Genomic DNA, 21,260 nt, shown 5'->3' with positions numbered 1-21,260 from the left:
TTGTCCCTGTATTACCAGTAAATACACTGGAGGGAGCCTGGGAGCTTTTCAGCTCAGTCAAACAAGCACAGCTTCAAACCACAGGCTGGTTTTATTAGTCCTAGTGGTGAGGGCTTTGTTGGTGTAGGAACACCTGCAGTGTGTCTGCTGATTAGCTGTGCTTGTGTTATCATTGTCAGAATCAGACACAAACATTCTTCATTGTGCTAAATTTACTTAGGACTACATACCCGAAGGACACAGAGTCTTCAGCTGTCTGCCCCCTCTGGGTGTTACTTGGTTTCTTCCAGGGGGATCTTGTTCAGAGGGTGTTGTCCTTTCTATCTATCTATCTTCTCTCCTGTAGGATTGGAGGTGGCGAGTTTCAGTTGCATTGCCTGTTCTGGAGAAGCACTTCCTGTGGAGATAGGGGCTTAGGGTACCCTCGGCCCTAATGCTAGCGAGGACCAGGAGCCCCTTCGCTAACTTTACATAGTACAAGGCAACCATAAGGCCCTGAAGGACATGAAAACAGTGGTTGGTGCATCTGTTATTGAGGTCTTTGAGGCATCACTGGAGCCATTAATCAACAGATTCTGTAAAAACCCACTCTCGAACAGGTGGATACAGGTCATTTCTGTCCCATGGCCCTTCTCCTGTGCCCATCTAACTCCTTAGAGGAGGCACTGCCGAGGCAGCGTCAGGACTGTGTTGAGACCAACAAATGTCTTCAATGTTTCCAGGCCAGGTCTTTGTTCTGCTTCAACTACCGTAGACAAAAATCTAGGATTCTTATGGGGTCATTTAGAACATGGTGGACAGTCGGCCGGGGCACAGCCGGCATCGTCTCTTGTTCCCTGGCAGAGTTCAGTGCAGCTCTGCCCAAGGTTGGTAAAAGGGTGGATCTTGTTACCCTCTGAGCTTCCAAATATTTTTACCATCTATGGGATCTTGTTTTTTTAATAAATAGTAGTGATTAACATATTAGAAATCAAGCTCACGCTAACTTAAGTCAACCTTGAGCTTTTCTTCAATTTTCGATGTGACATTGTAACATGTCAAGTGATCACTGTGGTTGCTGTTTCCCGCTGTAATAAAGAATTGTGGGCTTTGTACTGAAAGACAGAGACTTTCTGAGTCACACTCAATGTGATGTACCTTACCAAGGACAACCTAATATACTATGTAACAAGTCATGTCACATGTATAGGCTCTGGGAACTCTCGAGTCTAATGTAGTAGGATTGTGAGAGAATCCTCAAATGTATTCTGTAGTAAAATTCTTCTTTTCGCTTGTTTCTCATTGGCCCATATTCTGTGAACCATGTAGTTGTCTAGTACATGCATGAACTCCTTAGTTTACTGAGTTCGCCTTGTATTGCCAGGTCTCGCGGCTCAGTGGATTAATGCATCTTCTGTAGAGGCCTGTTTTTGACCTCATGGTCACAGGTTTTAAAGCCCGGCCGCCCACTCAGACTTTTATCCTTTTTAAGGTTGATAAAATGAGTACGATTGTGTTAGGTAAGAATAAATATCTGTTATTCAGCGCCAATATTCCCTTCTGGGTGAACGTGTGCTTTACAAATACACATGTTGTGTTATGTTATGTTGCCTGTTTTCTATGCTTATATGCCTAACTGAATGGTGGTCCAGCTAATGTATTTCTCTACTTATGTTCTTTGAAGAAACTTTTAAACTTTAGTCCTTGTCTGTCATTCTTATGAGAATGTTTGACAGCTTTATTCAAATGTACGGATAACATTTAAATAGAGACGGGGCAATCATGGAACACCAAAGTCAGATAGAGATTACACTGCTCCTGGTCCAAGTCTTTGGGGCACATTGGGCAAGCAGATGAGATATGGATTTGCGCTCCAACATATCTGGTAGTTGAGCTGATGGTTCCGATTGGAACCCTCCTTTACTGATTGGACCTACTTGGATGAGGTAAATTGACCACAGAACCAATTACTGCACCTTCAGGGTTCAAGTAGTTTTATCCCGAAACTAAAATGGACTCGGCCCTAGCCTGATCCCCAGAGACAGTGGGAGACGAGGTGGCTGTTGTGGTTGCCCGGAAAGAACAAGAGTATCAATAAGGATATATGCACGTGCGAAAGACATATGAGAAGTGAGGTCCAAAGCAGTGCATGTTGGGACTTGTAATTTGGAATGTTGCGGTGAAATGCAGTGGATGGATTTTGAATAAAAAAATTACGTGGCATTAGTTTTTGGACTTTTGAAGACTACTGTATATGAATAGTTTCAGCTGAAAGACACGTCCAGTATAAAGTTGTAAAGAGGTACCTCAGTTAGATTTGTCGAGTTGTTGAAATTGTCTGCTAAGGTGAAGTGCACTGTGAGGCACTACCAGTCACACCAGGATAGAGAAGTCACTTCTCTGTTGTGTAAATGTACTAAACGAGCTCAGTGGTTGTTCATTCCTCAGTGCACGGGAGTGAGCACGCTGAGTGCAGTAGACTTTCATAGGTCAATAGTTTACTACTGTTTAAAAGTAGTTGGTATTCCCTGTATTATAGAACTTTCGGTTTAGAAGAGGTAGACAAAAGTTGACACTGAAAAAAGGTGGGAAAAGTTCAAGAGGAGTTGGCAGTATATGGGTGCTCACATCACAAGGTGCAGCGCAGGGATTGGCTGATGAACGCAGAATCCGTACTGTGATTGGGTGACCTTTGACGGAGAGGTGCTAGTATTGGAGGACAAATCATGAGCTCTGCGAAGCGGAGAGTGCACGAGATTCTAACGAGGAGTGATTTAAAATATTTACAGATTAGGAAATCCCATTTCAGCAGAAAGATGCAAGTAAGGAAGATACATTTCCATCAGAAGGCACACCAGCTAGGGAAACAGCGGCAAAGAGAGGGTTACACGCATGCATGTTGCTCAGCCAGTGGCACAAATACACAGCAAAAGATGGGGAATTACGGGTTCCGTTAAGTGGCACTTTCAAAATGCCAAGAACAGAAAACCTGAGATGGAGAATGTACGATTTTAGAACCCAGCCTAGACCCACACAATTTGAGTCTCTGAGGGCCAGATGTATCAAGATTTTGATTTGCGATTCCTAAATAGCGATTTTTTGCGAATCGCTATTTAGAAAGCGCAAAATGGAATGTATGTACAAAATCGCTATTTTTTAGCGATTCCTTATTAATCTTTATTTGCGAATTCGCATTTTGCGAATTCGCTAATAAAGAATAATTTCCAATACATTCCTATGGGCCAGGAGGCCCATAGGAATGATAGTGCAATAATTCTCAAATTGCGAATTCGCAATTAGCTAATTGCAATTTGAGAATTATTTCAAGGATGCAGGGGTGTCTCAAAGACACCCTGCTGCACCCCTGAAATTTACATGTGTGTGCATGTGGCGCACATACATGCCCTATGGGCATGTATGTGCCTCACATGCCACCCTTAGAAATGCCAAATAGGGCATTTTTAAAAGAAATCGCAAATTACCACCAACTACAAGTTGGTGGTAATTTGCGATTTCTTAACACAAAATCGCAATTTCCTAATTTTTCATAAATATCATTTAAGGAATCGCTAAATTTGCGATTCCTTAAATGCTATGGCAAAATAAGGAATCGCAAATTATTGCGATTCCTTAAATTGCGATTGTTTCATACATATGAAAAAATGCAAAAAGGCCGTTTGCGAGTCGCAAAAGCCTTGATACATCTGGCCCTGAATCTTTGGGAGCAGGTTGCAAACAAAAAGAAGAGAAAGAAATTTACATTAAAGGTCCGTGGTAAGGCTTATTCATGGATAAGCTTACCGGATGACGAGAAGGCCAGTAGATGGAGGGAAGACGTGATTGAGACTATAGGACCTTACCCGTTGATAGGGATTGAGGACACAGAGTAGGAAAAGTCTATTGACAAAAAGAAATCTAGGAATGAGACCGAGGCGGAGAGTGAGGAGAAGGACACGTTTATAGACAAACTCCTCAGAATAAGACCAGCTCCATATAATGCAACACCAGGTGCCACAGCCAAGGCAGTTCCTGAGATCAGAGTAGCCTCTATGACCCCTTTGGACGCTAGCGAACCTCCAAGCTACACTTGTTGTTCAGACTTCGACACTTGCTGTTTGGCTATGTCACAACTTTCAGATTGCCCAAGTATCTCTCCCATTACACCAATTAGTAGCACACTTCAGAGTGTTAGCCCTCCAAGTATTTCTCTGAAATTGGCTGATGTATTCAGTATGTTAAATCCTAGCACTCACAGGGTGACTTTAGGACCCCCGCTACAGGACGTACCACCACAACTCCACAAACTCCTCAAACCCCGCAACCCAAAGAACCAACCCCTCAGAAACTGAATGTAGTCCAACTAAAAATTGAGTTTAAGGAGACTGCAAAAGCCAATGTAGGGTTGGACTTCTTAGGACAGAATAACGAGAATTAGCTGCTTTACATGAGTAAGGAAGCTGCAAGAGGGACACAAGAGGCCCTGTGACAATGGGGAGAGTGCTCCTGCCGCACCTGTTTTGCAGTAGTCCACTCTATTTAAAGTCAGGGGAAACACTGTGTATAAACCAGAGGAACAACTACTTCTTTTGCCAGTGTAAACATCTGACCTGGAGGCAGATCAATATAGATGTGATTTGACACAAAGAAATAAATTGCGTGAGAATGTCAGGATGATGATGGGTGACAAGGAGTTAAGATTGTTAAAACTGAGCGCATTGAAGATGCATGTGAGTAAATTGACCGAGACTATTAGGGAGTGGAGCAATGTAGAGAAATATAGAGAGTTGTTGTGTTTGAAAGCGGTTTATTAGGAATGATAAGTAGTGAGTTACCACTAGTAATAAGGCCACAAATACAATAAAAGAGTCAGTCAAGTTCTCAATAAATTATTCCCTTGCTCAACCCTTGGTAGCTGGCAACAAGCAAGTAGGCGTAACTTAGGAGACAGGTGTGTGAAGCATTTAAAAAAAACAATACATTACATAAGCATGACACAACACACTATAAAACTCCACCACCAATTTATAAAAATAAATTATATTTTTATGAAAAACAGACACCAAAACAACACATATCCATTGTAGGGAACCAGAGATATTAATTTTCGAAGAATAAACACTTTCTAGTGCTTAAAAACCTATAGCGTCAAATTGGGACATCTGGTCGTGTTAGACCAGGACAAAGTCAAAGTTTGAAGCCGACCGTGATGGGGCTCTGGTTGAATACACTAAATGGGGGCCTCGGTCAAAGTTTTATCTTCGCACTTAGCTGATGTTCTCGATCTTTTTCTCTTGACATCTAACAAGGCTCCTTTTCGAGGCCAGATTCGCATCAACGTCGTCAGCTTGATTTTATTTGAGGCCCAGGGAAATTCCTGGAGGTGTCTGGATCCTTAGGGGGATTCCTGCTAAAACAATAGCCAGTATATCCTGAGGTAAGACTAACAGGAAGTGGCAAAATACTACTGAGAGCAATAAAAGGAGGTTGATCTGGCAGTGCTGGAAACTCAAGATGTCTGCCATCTCAGCCTCTCCTGCATCGCACTAGTTTCCCACTTAATCACGAATGGAATGTGAAGGCGCACGGTCAAACAAATGCGCACTTCACTTGAGCAAATTTCCGGAGGAAGCAGCATTTTCTGCTGTGCTAGATAGACAGAGTAGTGGCATCCGTCTCGTCATTTAGTTTTTTTTGTCCCCGGAATGGTAAGCATTTCCTCTTCTGGTGCTGGTCTTGTTCAATTGAGCAGGCGCGGAACATGAGTGAATAGTGTCTCGTCTGGTAGTCTTTCCGCTAGCGACTCCATGGAAGTATCGTGTGTATGCTTTTTTCCTTGACTAGTCTACACATTTTGCAGTCTCAAGAAAAAAATAGAATCTCTCCCCTGAGATAGTAACTCTATTTTTCTCGGGCTGAGAGACATTGTGGTAGCTAATAGGAATTTGTTACGCACATCAATAATCCTGTGCGGTTCGAGTTCTAAACTCAGCAGTACTGCCAAAGTAAAATCTCCTTATCCAAACAAAATTTCAGGTCCACAAGAAACTTACCTAAACATTTTAATTGTTTCTCAAAATATGAAGATTCAAACAAAAACACAAGGCACGCATAAAAGACTTAAGAGAATTCATTTAAAACCACTTATCTGCAGGAATAGTTGTTCCTGTGAATATTGTTTGGCCTTTAGTCACGCAAGTAAATTCTAAAAAAGGAAAAGGTAATGATTATGATGTTATGCTAACAGAATCTGCATGAATAATTCTTCAACTAAAAAAGCATATCAGATAATCAAAAGAAGTATTTGTAAAAGAAGGCATAGAAGAGGAGCAAATGCCCTTAATTGTTTTGGGTATGATAATAATGATTAAGAATATATGAGCAAGCTAGAATGTTAATACTAGAATAGGATTACTCATGTTCTGTTTCTTTCTTGCAGTTCCCCCAAATATCGCAGAAGGGTGCCAATGGAGAGGAAACATAATTGAGAATCAGAAATAACCTTTCTGGAGAAAAACCATAATTATTGGGCTGTCTCTTCTTATCTCCCCATCCCCTTTCCCGCCCTTGGAACTTGGCTCACTTTAAGTGCATAACTGAGTGGTTGGTGTTCCTGGAGGGGCATTGGGAACAGACGTCTTTCTGCTCCCGCTCAAGTCTGTCCAAGTAAGTTTATGACAGATTGAAGTGCCCACGTCGTGCACCTGAGCAGAACGGCTGAGGGAATTGAATTAAAGAACGTAGGAGCGATTTTGGGGTGAATTCATAAAGAGCTAGTAGCGGTGAGAAGAAAATAAAACCTTTAGGCAAGAGATAGTAAGCTCTAGGAGGGAAACCTCAGATTTAGCCACTCGTCTGGAAAACTGGCGTCTAGGTCAAGTCTGAAGATTCCTACCTCTGAGAACCCTAACATTGCCACTGGCTTCTGCACCTACTCAAGTAATCCACTCATTACCTCCCATGATTTCCTTAGTGCCCCCAGGGCATATTAATGGAGAGCCTCAAAAATCTCACATTTTTCTGACACAATGTTCCTTTAATTGTATGTGTTGTCCAACAGTTTTCACTGATGCATGGTCTTGAGTAGGTTCCATTTTTGTCCTATCTTATTGGCGATGCAGAATCATGGTCAATGCCTCTAGTAACAAAGGATAATCCAATACTATATGACTACGAAGAGTTCAAGAAAGAATTTCTTTGACTATTTGACAGAAGAAAGGCATCTCAAGAGACCAACAATGAGTTGCTGCAACTGAAACAAGGACATCAAGAATTGGTTACTTACCTGGCACAATTTAACAAATTAGTAGTGGAGACTGTTGAACCAATAGAGGTCCATTCTCGAAAGAAGAAAAAGAGAAAAGAAGATTGATTAAATTGTGTCTCTACTGTGGAGTAGGTGGTCATTTTAAGTAGATGTGCCAGAAGAAACCTAAGATGTTGGTGAAGGAAAACTTGCAGCACCACCAGTAAATGGAGTTGAAGTGGTGGTTGCAGATCGAGAAACAACACCAACGAACCATCTGGTGGCAAATACCTTACAGGTATCTTCACCTCATTTGGTCCTTTGGATGATGCTGAAATGTCAACATCTGGTTCTCAAGGAAGTCTCAGTGATGATTGACTCTGGGGCTACAAGACATTCCTATGATTTAACGTTTGCTGACCACATAGACCTAAAGGCCATTAGAAAAGACAAGAGTGAGGCTTTCAGAGCGGTTGATGGCACCAATCTTTCATCATGACCCATTGTAAGCCACACAGGACCAGTACAATTACAATGCTTGGAAGGACATCAAGTGGTGATACAATTTAATTTAATTGATGCTCTGCAGTTTCAACACATATTAGGACTCGCCTGGTTGAGTGAACATAATCCTACTATAAACTGGAGTGCAAGATCCATCGAAATGAATTCAGCAGTAGTTCAACTTTTCCAGGATGGAGCATGTATGTGTGTGATACAGACCAATGAGATTCCAGAAGAGTAAAAGGATTATATAGATGTGTTCATTGAAGTCGAAGCAGAGTAACTTCCCCTACATAGGTCGTATGACTGCAAACAAATTGAATTTGAGCCTGGGTCAAATCTACCCTGCCGTGGGATCTATGAACTAACAGAGAAAGAGAACCATCATTTAAAAGATTACATAAAGAAATGCTTGGAGAACAGATTTATTAGACCTTCTCAGTCCCCGGTTTCATTGCCTCTTATCTTTGTTCCAAAGAAAGGAGGGAACCTGAGAACTTGCATTGACTATAGATCAATCAGCCGGATCACAATTAAGAATTGCTATACATTGCTCCTAATTTCTGTGCTCCTAGACCAAGTGAAAAGAGAAAGAATGTATTCCAAACTGGATCTCAGGGGCACTTACCATTTGATTAGACTACGAGAAGGAGATGAATGGAAGATGGCATTCAGCACTAAAAATGGCCTGTTTAAATACCACGTAATGCCTATGGCCTATGCAACACTCTTAGCGCATTCCAGAATTTCATAAATGGCGTCTTAAGAGACTTCATAGATCAATGTGCCATTGTATACATCGATGATATTCTGATCTATTCAGCTTCTGAAGAGGAACATCAAAAGCAAGTAAGAGCAGTGCTTCAAAGGCTGAGGGAGAATACCTTGAGGGCTGCCTCCAACAGAGCCTTGTATACTATGCACTGGCTACCAGTAAGGAAAAGAGTGATGTTTAAGGCACTGTGCATATGCCATTGCATCACCCAGGACACGGGTCCTTCTTATTTGAGGGATCTTGTCACCGGCTATGTTCCCGTAAGGTCCCTTAGATCGAGTGGGACTGGCATGTTGATAGTGCCGAAGGTGAAGAAGGCCAGAATGGGAGGCAGGTCCTTCTGGCTCCTGGTGTCTCAAAGCTGGAACAAACTCCCTCTGACCCTCCGGATGGAGACTTCGAAATTAAAGTTTAGGAAGGTTCTTAAAACCCATCTGTTCTCATGTTGATTAGGTGGGCTGTTCTGGACGTGGTTGGAGACGCTGCCACTTCTCTCACCCCAGCACGGGGGCACGCCGGTATGGCGTAAAAATGCGCTTTATAAACCCCTTTATTATTATTATTATTATTATGCACAGCTGGAGAAGTGTTCTTTCAATGTGACTACAGTGGAAATTTTGGGATTTGTACTCTCCTCTTCTGGCATAACTGTGCATGAACAGAAGGTAAGGGCCTTCACCGATTGGAAATCACCAACAACAGTGAAAGAGGTCCAAAAATGTATTGGTTTCGACAATCTCTAAAGGAGGTTTATCCATAAATGTTCCCATAAAATCATCCCTCTGACTCAGTTACTGAAGAAAGGTGTACCCTTAAAATGGTCAGAAGAAGCAGAAGAAGCCTTTGATTCTCTGAAGAAAAGTTCACATCCGCTCCTGTGTTACTTCATGATGATCCCTCAGAACCGATCTAGCCAGAGACAGATGTGTCAGAATTGGCCATTGGGGGTTTACTATCGAAAAGGCACAAGGAAATCTTGCATTTGCACCCTGTGGAATATCGCTCCCGAAAATCGAATCCAGAGGAAGTGAATTATACTATAACAGAGAAAGAACTATTGGCCATAAAAGAGGCCTTCAAGGAATGGAGACACGATTTAATGGGAGCTAAACACAGTGTGACCATTTTCAAAGATCATAGAAATTTGAAATGTTTAAAATCCGCAAGAACCTTAACTCCCCAACAACTTTGATGGTCATTGTAATTTGTCGACTTTGATTTCGCAATAACATACAGACCTGGAACAAAGAATGGAAAAGCTGATGCACTATCAAGGTTGGATACGAAAAATCATAAGAATGCAATTGAAAAAATTGAGATTATTCCTCAAGACGAAATTGTGGGAGCAATTAAACTTTTGCAAAACAAGTTATGCAATCCCTTAGTTCAGAGGAGATGATTGAATGGCCTGATCAAGATTCAAAAGGAGAGAGCCAAGGCAAGTTAACCTATCAAGATGGAGCCTTGTATTTACCTACTTCAGAACTACAGATTAAGGCAATATATGAATGGCATGATAGTCCTTTGGCAGGGCATAAAGGAATCCAAAAGACTGAAGACTTGATAAAAAGGAAGTTCTAGTGGCCACAAATGAATCAAGACATTTATCAATATGTGACTAGCTGCGAGATCTGTGCTCAGGAAAAGTCAGGAAGACAGGTTGATAAAGGTACTTGAGCCCTTTATCAACTTCCACATTCCCTGGCATACAGTGTCTTTAGACCTACCCTCTAAACAAGGATATAACACCATTATAGTCTGTGTAGACACATTCACTATGATGACACATATTATTGCTTTAAAGAGTATTCCAACAGCGAAACAACTAACACAGCATTTAATCAACACATAATCCGAATTCATGATATACCCAAGATTATTATCACAGATAGGGGGACTCAGTTTGTATCCAAATTCTGGAGGGCGTAGCACCAATTCCTAGCACCCACAGCTGGATGGGCATCACTTGGAGGGCAGGACTTACTTTATTCAAGGTGTGGGTTCAAGGTTGTTGGAACCTTTTGTGTCCCTATGGCTCAGAACAGGAGGCATGCAAACTAGGCCTTGGAGTCACTCCGGTACTCCTGGAATCAAGCAGCAAGTCAAGTCTCAAGCAGCAGGGCAGTCCTATGGTAGCAGCAAGGCACTCTTCTGAAATACAAGGCATTCCTTCTAGGGGTTCTCCTCAGATCCAGCAGTGAACAGAAGAGTTGGTCTACGGATCTAATATTTAAATCTGGTGCCAGTCTTTGAAGTGGGAGAAAATTCTAGGTCCGTATACATCTAGTTTCTGGAAACGTTCCACCTTCAGAGATTTCTAGGGTGAAAAAAGACTGGTGTGAAGTTCTTTGTGAGTGTGCTGGAGGCAGTCACTTTGAAATGTAATTTGGGTAGGGAACATCTCTGTCGCACACATACTGGTAGATGGTTCATTCCACCAACACCTATTCTCTCTTTGACTCACTATCTAGAAAGAATACACAAAGGCCATCTGCCATGCTAATCACAGTCACATGACCCATAACACAGGCTGTAGGCACCAAATGGTTAGGACAAGAAATGCCAACTTTCTAAAAGTGGTATTTTCAGAAATGTGAGTTAGAATCTGACTTTACTATTGAGGAGGATTGTAAATTACATTTCTTTAGAGACCAAACATTTCTACATGTTCCCAGTCAATAGCTAGCACTTATTAAATGTAATAAGGTAACCCAATGTTATCCCATGGGAGAGGTAGGTCTCACAGTAGTAAAAAAAGTTTGTTTTACTACTAGGACATATTGAACTTAAAAGTAGATGTCCAAATTTTTAAATACAGTGCACCCTTCGCTATGGGCGGTTTATGACCTATTTTAGGGAAGATGTATATGTATTAAAAAGGGAGTTTTAGGCCTAGCAAAAGGTTTATTTTGCCAAGTTGAATCTGCAATTTAAAAATGCACACAAGCCGCAATGGCTAAGCAAGGGTATGTGAGGGCTTGGTGAGTACAATTTCTTTATTCCTTTCTTTTAGCAAGGGCATGTTTTAGGGCTCAGGTTAGGGGGATGGGTAGTGGGGACAGGAGCTAGGGTACTTTTAATGACTGGGTGTGGTTTTAGGGCTGAGGTTGAGGAGTTGGGTAGTTGAGACTGGGAATACTGTTTTTTTTTAAGGCTGTGGTGGATTTAGGGCTTAGGGCAGGGGGCTGCGGTGCTTTTTAGTTAGCACTGTCTCCCCGTCAACAAGAGGCTATCCTTCAAGCTCCTCACCCACACACACAAGGCACCCCACAACACCGGACCAGCATACCTCAACAGACGGCTCTCCTTCTACATCCCCATCCACCAGCTACGCTCTGCCCACCTCTCAGTCGCCACCGTCCCGTGCATCTGAAGAACAACCACCAGTGGGAGATCCTTCTCCCACCTCGCCACCAAGACATGGAACACCCTCCCACTGAGCCTACGACTGACCCAAGACCTGCTGACCTTCAGGATTATATTTCTGACCTGGCTGTTCGATCAGTAGTGGCCCCCCCTAACCCCTGCGCTTTGAGACCCTTGTGGGTATGTAGTACGCTTTACAAATGATTGATTGATTGATTGATTGATTGAAGGTTTTAGGGTTCAGGGCAGAGAGAAGGAGGTCAGGGTGAAGTTCTGGGGTGAACATTTTAGGACTAAGCGGCAGGGGGTTGGGGCGATTTCAAATGTGAGGGCTGATTTTCAGGGCTCAGGGCGCGGAGGGGCTGGGGTGTTTAAGGGGCTGGGGCGGGATTACGCCTTTAGGATTCAGGACGAGGGCTGGGGTATTTTCAGGGCTAATGTTGCACGTCAAGACAGATGTGTGTGTATTAGGGCCTAGAACAGGGGCTAGGGCAGAACCTTAACGATCCATATGCCTTTACCAAATATGGCATTACAACTAAATTTGTTGTGAAGACGTGTGATAACGTCATGAGTGGTGAAGATGCTGTCGTTGTTAAGATCGAGTTGTTCAGCCATGCGTGGTAGGAACATAGAACCGCTTTATATGGCTACTTAAGTGAGTGGCACAATAAGCGCTGTAGACTCACTAGTACCATTTTAATTCACAGGTCCTGGATACAAGTAGTACCACTTTACTAGGGACTTAAAAGTAAATTAAATATGCCAATCAGGCAGGTGTAGGCCAATTTTACCATGTTTAAAGGAGAAAGCAAAAGCAATTTAGCACTGGTTAGCAGTTAAAAAATGCACTGAGTCCTGACGGCAACAACACGAAATTCAGAAAACAGAAGGGGTGAAAGCAAACAGTTTGGGTGTGACCCTGATGAGAGGATCAAGTTAAACACTAACCCCAAGTCAAAAAACAAACACTTGCCAGAGTAGGCAAACTACTGTGTTCATAGCAGCAAGTCTAAACCAAGAGAGTAACATCAGAAAGTAATCCTTTACTGTCAGTCCCTGAAACATACATGGGTCCCTGAAAAATAAAATAATGCATTGGCTTAATGTCAATAGACCCATCCCTAATGGCCATAGAAGTAGAGTCCTGATGGTGCGCAGAACGTCATGGGTGGGCCCAACTAGGAAATCCATTCCTGGGGACTGTATAGTCGTAACATTCGATGACCCCCACACGGCGCAGCATATATGTTCATGGCCCTGTAGCGAAGGTTCCTCTGTTATCCCCAGGCCATTGTCCTTTTTTTATCCTCCACGCCTCACTCACAACCAAACTAATAATTGGTCACTAGTCCACCACCAACCAAGGAAAGGCCATTTTAAGAATGTGGATTCCTACTCACACTGGAACGGCTTCCCTACCTCTAATAGATTTGGAGGCCTAGAGGAAGTAGATTGACTCCTTAAGCACTCTGATCACCACACAGGGGGGATTGTAATATCATCACAAGCCGGAATGCCCTGTGAATCCCCCTATGTCTCTAAGGAATCCTTAGCCATCGAACGCCCTTCTGACTTAATAGGAACACCTAACATTCCACTGCTAGAGGGTGGGTTGACAGATATGAGCAAGGTTGCATTGGCTGATTCGACCATCTTAGGCGAGCCTTGTCATTATGGTAGGGAGTCCCAGTTGGTTCCTTCCCATATTCCACTGTCTTCATTACCCCGGCTCACCCCAGCACCGGCTTACCCACTGGAGGATACTATGGCTCCTAACAACTCTAAAAACGAGCCCTTAGAAAGGCCACCGTCATTGGCTGTGTCCTCTCCATTTGCACTTACCCATTCCATCAATCATTCCTCCTTAGAGGTATCACTGTTAAAGATTGTAAGCTGGAATGTGGCAGGGCTTGCTCGCAACCTCGATAACCCGGAATGGAATGCGTTCTTAGAGCCTTTTAACATCTGCATCCTGCAAGAAACCTGGTCTCAGGAACCTAAACATAGGGTAGGGTTCACAACCTACTTTGTCCCAGCTCACCAGCAAAGCGGATCTAAGGGTCGCCCATCTGGCGGCCTCTTGATATGGGTCAGTATTGCTCTGGGCCTAAAGGTGAGTCATAGGCCCACCCAATCTCCTGACCTACAGAGGATTTCAATTCATTGTGATGGGGGAAGGACGCTAGAGGTTTTTAATCTGTACTTGAGAGGTGCTAGAAATGGGTCATCCAGTTTGCCATCGACAGGCCTAAGTAAAGATCTGGCTGCTTGCAATATCAACTCCTACGTCCTCCTTGCAGGCGATTTTAACTGTTGCTTTGTACCACTGGCAAGGGAGGACATTTTGGAGTCTTTCGATGAGGACACTAAAAGAGGAATACCGATTTTGACTCTCGACCCAATTCCAAAATGGACGCAAAGTGCGATAGACATCACTGCACTTTGCATGGAACACAACCTGCGCTCAACGAATGGTCGATCCAAATCGGATCCTGGGGGTGCCCACACATATAATAGGACGGGCCATACCTCCAGAATAGATTTTATCATGTTGAACTATAATCTCTGGCCTCTTCACCATGACATGGAGGTCATCATGTCTTCCGACAGCGACCACAACCCCCTCTCCCTAACCTTGTCTTCCCCGTGGCAGATGAAGAACCAGGTCAAGCCTTCCCACATCTGGAAATCATCCCATAACATTGTACCAACGAACTGTGGCAGACGATTGAAGTGGGCTAAAGTTAAAGAAGACGAGGCTAGACTGATGCAAGCTGGGACCATCTTGTCTGTGGTGGCATCCCGGCTTGACACTTTATGCCCACCGAACACTAAAGTACTACCATTATTCTTAGAGACCGTAGTATCCTTGAGTGATTTGTTTGTTATTCCTCAACCCAAGGTCAGGTCTCTAGCTAATGGTGCCAACAAAGCTAGAGCTAAATGGTATTCCGCCAAATGTAGAGCTGCTAGGGGGGATCTTATCACTGCAGTAAAGGATAGGGATCCAGTCATTATCAAATCCGCAAGGAAATTCTATAAAAAAACGGTGACTGAGGCCAAGGAGAATTATGAATATCATTTTTGGTGTGAGTTAACTGAGGCAAGTATAAGGAAGGACTCGAAGGGTTTTTGGGATCTTTTAAGAGCAAGGGACAAGCCCATTGACCAGCAGATAACCTGCAACATTCCCGGTGACGTTTGGTTTGTTCACTTTTCCAAACTATACTCTGAGACTCAGGGGATATCCCTTGCATGCCCGGGCCCGGGCCTCTTGAACAGCCCAACAGTCTTCTCCCCTGTCATCGTCGACCCCTTCACTAACCAGGAAGTTGAAAGGGCAATCGGTGGTATTGTTTCTAACAAGGCACCGGGCCCTGATGGAATCCCAGGCGACCTATTGAAGTCCCATCCAGCAGTATGGAGCAGATTAATTGCTTCACTGCTAAACGAGGTCTTGATGGGAGGCTCCTTTCCTGACTCTTGGAGGGCGCTGAAGTTGTGCCAATATTTAAGAAAGGCAGCAGGGACGATCCAGCCAACTACCGTCCCATCAGTTTGCTGGATTCAACCCAAAAGGTGGCAGGCAAGGTGGTTCTGGGTAGGATTCTGCAGTGGGTTGACGAGGGAAAAATTCTGTCTGATTTTCAGGCAGGATTTAGATCAGGGACAGGCACCATCGAGCAGACATTCTGTCTCCTAATGATATATTGGAAGGTGGTGGTACTGGGAGGGGGCAGTTTGTACCTAGTCTTTATAGACTTGCGTACTGCCTTCGACCTGGTCCCACGGGCACTACTTTGGAATGTCCTCGATGGACTAGGCCTACCACCCTACTTGCTGCTTTTGCTCAGAAAATTCCACGAAGACAATTTCGCCCAGATCAGATGGGGTGTCCAGGGAGAAAAAACATCTCGTATCCCAGTAGACAGGGGTGTCCGCCAGGGGTGTGTGCTTGCCCCCACTCTGTTTTCTCTTTATGTAAACGGAGTGGTGGAGCATCTCTTGGAACATCCAGCAGATGCACCCACCCTGGCGGGCAGAAAGGTTCCAACTCTCCTGTTTGCGGACGACACCCTTCTGATATCCAAAACACCTGCGGGCATTCAGAAATTGCTCACAAGCTTTAAATCTTTTTGTGACTCCAGGGGATTGGCAATAAATATAGGCAAGACTAAATTCCTTGTCCTTAACCCTCCTAAGAAATCCGTTACCCCTCCTGCCTTAGACTCTATCCCCCTTGAAAGAGTCAAGGAATTTGACTACCTCGGAATACGGCTCTGTGATACCATGAGCTGGAAGGCACACCACCAAAAGGTATTCCTGACTCACAAAAGGGCCACAGGAGCCTTGCTTAAGGAACAGCGAGCCTCATCCTTAAAACCAATCGGGGCATTGATAGATATCTACAGAGCGAGGGTTGTGAGTGCCGCCCTGTATGGGGCTGAACTGTGGGGCTTACAGAAAGTTGATACCCTGGCCCACCTTGAAAATAATTTTCACAAGGATTTGATGAGGTTGCCCCATAGTACTCCTACAATCCCACTACTGTTAGATACAGGCACTCGCCCAATCTGTGAGCAAGCTAATTTACGACCTTTGCTTCTCTGGTCCCGGATCTGGAACGTCCCCGAATTGTGCAGCTACGCTGACGCCTTAAAAGACCTTCTGTCGCTTCCAGGTTGCAGTAAGATACCCTGGTTTAGGGAAGTCAAACGCCTGCTTTATGAGCTGGATTTGGGTGACGCCTGGGTCAACAAAACCGCACCCCCCAAGCAGTTCCTGAAGAAGGTGTATTGGCTATGGGTACACAATAAGAGAATACACAATTCCAACCACTGCAAATCTGTCGTCAAGTTCTTGTTGGTCAAAGAGATCCCCTATAGGGAACCCTATCTGGACCTGATTCATAATTCTGGAGACAGATCCCTGTATTTTAAATTTAGAGTGGGTGTGCTCCCCCTAGGCTCGTTTACCTCTACCTGGAAACCTCCACTTCAAACGCTTCCGCATTGCCCGTTCTGTGCTTCAAGGGTTGAGTCCATCGCCCACCTACTGTTTGAGTGTAAGGCTTATGCAGCACCTAGATCGAAATGGCTAAAACCATTGTGTAGGAGCCTAGGAACAAGATCACACTCATAAGCCCTACGCATACTATGCTCAGATGCCCGCCCATTTTTTGCATGTTGTATGGCAAAATTTTTAGGTTGGGCCTGGCGTATAAGAACCTCAAGGAAGCTGCTGCTCCAGTAAAGTGCCCCTTGATGAACTATATCCCGTATGGGTGTTCAAATGTTAATGTTACCCTTATTTGCACATCTCGCTCTTATTGCTTTTATTGCTTTTATTATCAAACCTGAAGGTATTTTATATTATGTAAATTGTATTGTGTTACCTGATGCTCTGTATTGCTTTTATGATATGCACTGTATCGAAATAAAGCTTACTTACTTACTTACTTACATGGGCTCAAGTCGCGCACCTTTGGAGTAAAACATCTACAAAGATCTCATTAAACAAAACTAAATCGTCATCTTCTAGGAGACGTGGCATGGTACCTCAGAAAATAATAGGGGCCTCATTTATGAAAAGTGACGCATCGCTGCGTGAAAACAGCGATGCGTCACTTTTCACTGCGCACTCCTTGCGACACCAGTGATGCGTCATATTTAATGTATGACGCATCATGTCGCAAGGACTTACAGATACGTCAGTATTTCTGACGTATCTGTAAGCGCAAAAGTGACGCATTGCTGGAGTGTGTCACAAAAGTGACGCAACTCCAGCAATGCGTCCTTTCACATGGGGCAAGCCCCATGTGAAAGGGCTTGCGTCAGTCTTACGCCTGCTGTGAGGCAGGCGCAAGATTTTGACACAACAGCATCCTAAAAGTGACGCAGTGAAATCTCATAGATTTCACTGCGTCACTATTACGAGGCTTTTTGCGGGGGAACGCCCCCCTGCATACATTATACCTGACGCAGGTATAATGTGGCGCAGGGGTTTAAAAAGTGACGCATCTACCTAGATGCGTCACTTTTTAAATATGGCGCAACAAGGTGCATATTTTACGCCACTGGTGCGTCACAAAAAGTGACGCACCGGCGGCGCAAAACTGACGCAAGGCCTCATAAATAAGGGCCTAGAAGCAGAAACTGAGAGTGAGAAATTGAAATGCTTTCTCAATAAGTCACAAATAAAAACCAGGAAGATGAAGTTGCATAAAAAGTTAGTACTGATGTGAACTAAATAGAAACCAGCACCAAAGGATCATACATGAATTAGAAGCTCTAAGGAGATACTCCAACAAAGGACAGTCAGGCATGTATGGTGATCATACGTCCCACTGGCGGACTCTTCCTATCATGTGAACCTTCTGCACCATAGAGGTGAGACTCTCATTCTTCCACAGTTGTGAGCAGGCACACATTTTTTAGCAGGAGAAGGAAAATGTGGGCTAAGGTCACCGCCTATTCAGTTTTTCAGTGACAAATCTAGTATTTATCACCTCAATGCCAATATCAATCTGGAAAAGTAACAAAAAGCCTGTGTTTTCCATTTTGAGATTGAAACTATAATTAGACATACAGATAATGTGAAAAGTAATTTAGAGGTGCCTCACTATTCCTAATATATATGCAATCAGAGACAGAATTACCATGTTAGCCAAGAAGGCAAAGGCTCCTGGTCCTTCCGCAAATCCTGGCACTTCGGTGAATGTATGTTTTGGGGCGGTGCTTTCCCCTGCATGGTGAATTGGCGTATTCCCATGCTCTGAGTGCCTGACTGCATGTAAAACTGGCGTGCTGACTTATTTTGGCCTTGATGCCAGGGTAACCTTCCATCTGAGCAGAGGCCTCCGCGGGTCCCTGGCTGTACTTGGCCCAGGACATATCCTGTCAGCTGGGTGGATTCACTATGAGTGCCCTCATAGAAGGAGTGGGCCACTGTCGCTGTCTTTGCGTTAGCACCTGCAGCGGGTGTAGTGTTGGACTTTGCTTTGTAATCTCTAGGAAGTCCAGACCTTGGGCCTCATTTATGAGAAATGACGCATCGCTGCGTGAAAGCAGCGATGCGTCACTTCTTAGTGCGCACTCCTTGCGACACCAATGATGCGTCATATTTAATGTATGACGCATCATGTCGCAAGGAGTTACAGATACGTCAGTATTTCTGACACATTTGTAAGCGCAAAAGTGACGCATTGCTGGAGTGTGTCACAAAAGTGACGCAACTCCAGCAATGCGTCCTTTCACATGGGGCAAGCCCCATGTGAAAGGGCCTGCGTCAGTCTTACGCCTGCTGTGAGGCAGGCGCAAGATTTTGACGCAACAGCATCCTAAAAGTGACGCAGTCAAATCTCATAGATTTCATTGTGTAACTATTACGAGGCTTTTTGCGGGGGAACGCCCCCTCTGCATACATTATACCTGACGCAGGTATAATGTGGCGCAGGGATTTAAAAAGTGACGCATCTACCTAGATGCTTCACTTTTTAAATATGGCGCAACAAGGTGCATTTTGTACACCGCTGGTGCGTCACAAAAAGTGACGCACTGGCGGCGCAAAACTGACGCAAGGCCTCATAAATAAGGGCCCTTGTTTCTGTGTCAGTTAAAGTGTTCCCTACTGACCCTTCTTGTGTACACTTTTGCTTAGAAACTGAGATCTTTTGACTGACATCCCATGTGTATGTTGAGTGTATGTGTGTGTATAGGACACATGTAGTACGTGTGTGGTTGCGGCGCCCTGTGTATGAGTGAATCTGAGTATTGATGCCAGAGGGATACATTTTGGGTGCCCGGGTTGTACCATGGCACAAGACAAAGGATGAGAACAGCTCCCCAAACCAGTGAAAGTGATTTGCCTGCATTCTTAAGCCAGGGGTGGGGTGGGGAGACCCAGACACTGAAGTGAGGAGGATATGAAGCTATAAAGGCAGGACTACCTTTCGAAATTCCACGAGGACTTTGTTGTCAAGGGGGTTGCCTATTAGTTCTTCCTGAGCACTGCCGTTTGATGGATGGTAGGAGTGAATGCTGAGGCTGCAGTTTCTGTTGTTCAAGTTGAGGAAGGCCAGGCCTGCCCTTTTGTCCACCCCTGATTACTGCCTCAGAAAGGCTGATAAAGGCCAGGTGAGAAAGCTTACACTTCCGTGGTATGACGTTGTTTGTACTCCTGCTTATAGACAGCCTTGCAGCTACCAGCTGTTGTGAGAAGCATCAATTTACAAATGTTGTGTCTGTAGAACTGCATGAGACCACTGACCAGTTCTGAAGTATGAGAGAAGGGATCCACAGCCCCGGTCTGCTAACTATGTGTAAGAGTGGGAGTCAAGTCCCTGGGAACTCCTAACCAAGGAAGGGAATTTGCCGCAGACTGCCCGAAGAGCTGCTATGTACCATGGCTGGTGTCTGCCTGAAAGCAAATCTCCCAGAAGTGAGGATACTTCACCTAAAGTCAAATACTTTCTGCAAGAGGAGTCATGAGTATTTTTGAAGTGCCTAGAAGCCTGCCTGTTTGCTGAGAGAGGGATGGAGAGTGCATGGCCCTGCAGGAAGGGAACCCGTCCAGGAGTAAAGGCGCTATGTTTCCTATGAGGGGAACTCCAGAGGAAGCTGAGGACACAGAGAGTCCACATGGAGAGGCCCTTGTTGTGGAACTTACGGTCAGTCTCTGCACAGTATAATGAGTGAACTGTCCTGAGTTGTGCCTTAAATATTTCAACTGGTTTTCTCCTGTGGGTTGAATAATTGAGTTCTGATGCTGCTGCTGAGAAGCAAAGAGAAATGCAAAAAGAACAGTTGATGGCCAGAATGCAGAAAAATGTCATACATTCACCCCAGTACAAGGATCTGGGCCTAAATCCATTGTTTTTTTGTGCACCATGCCATTCCAGAGTGAACCCAGCCAAGTGCAAATTAGTCTGACCCTGTGCCTCATGGGAACAGTCCAGCCCGAACTGCCAAGCCAGGTCCTCCCTGGACCAGAAAAAAAGCATCCTAGCACCGGTTTCAGGGTTTCACCCCTCATCAGCCGGGGAATGCGCATGCGCAGGCTCCCGTGCATGCGCAGTTTCAAAGAAGGAGCCGCGATGGAGAAGTTTTTCAGTGCAATAAAGTAAGTTTTATTAAAGTTTATTTGTAGCCTGTAAATATAATTTAATAAGGCGGGCGGGAGACGGGCGGGAACTTCCGGGAAGCTGGAGGCGGGCGGGCGGCCGGCCAACTTCCGTTCCGCCTGCGAATGTGCAGATATTTGCCCAGTTTTTCTGCCTTCTTTGCGGAAAGCAGAAAGTGCAAATTTCCGCACATTCCGTGGGCAGAACGGAAATGTCCGCCCACCCCTACTTCACACTACTTCCTTGAGAAGCCGGTGAATGCCCCCCCT

This window comes from Lissotriton vulgaris, chromosome 9, assembly GCF_964263255.1.
Source record: "Lissotriton vulgaris chromosome 9, aLisVul1.2, whole genome shotgun sequence".
Lineage (NCBI taxonomy): Eukaryota > Metazoa > Chordata > Amphibia > Caudata > Salamandridae > Lissotriton > Lissotriton vulgaris.
This window is presented reverse-complemented; position numbering follows the sequence as displayed.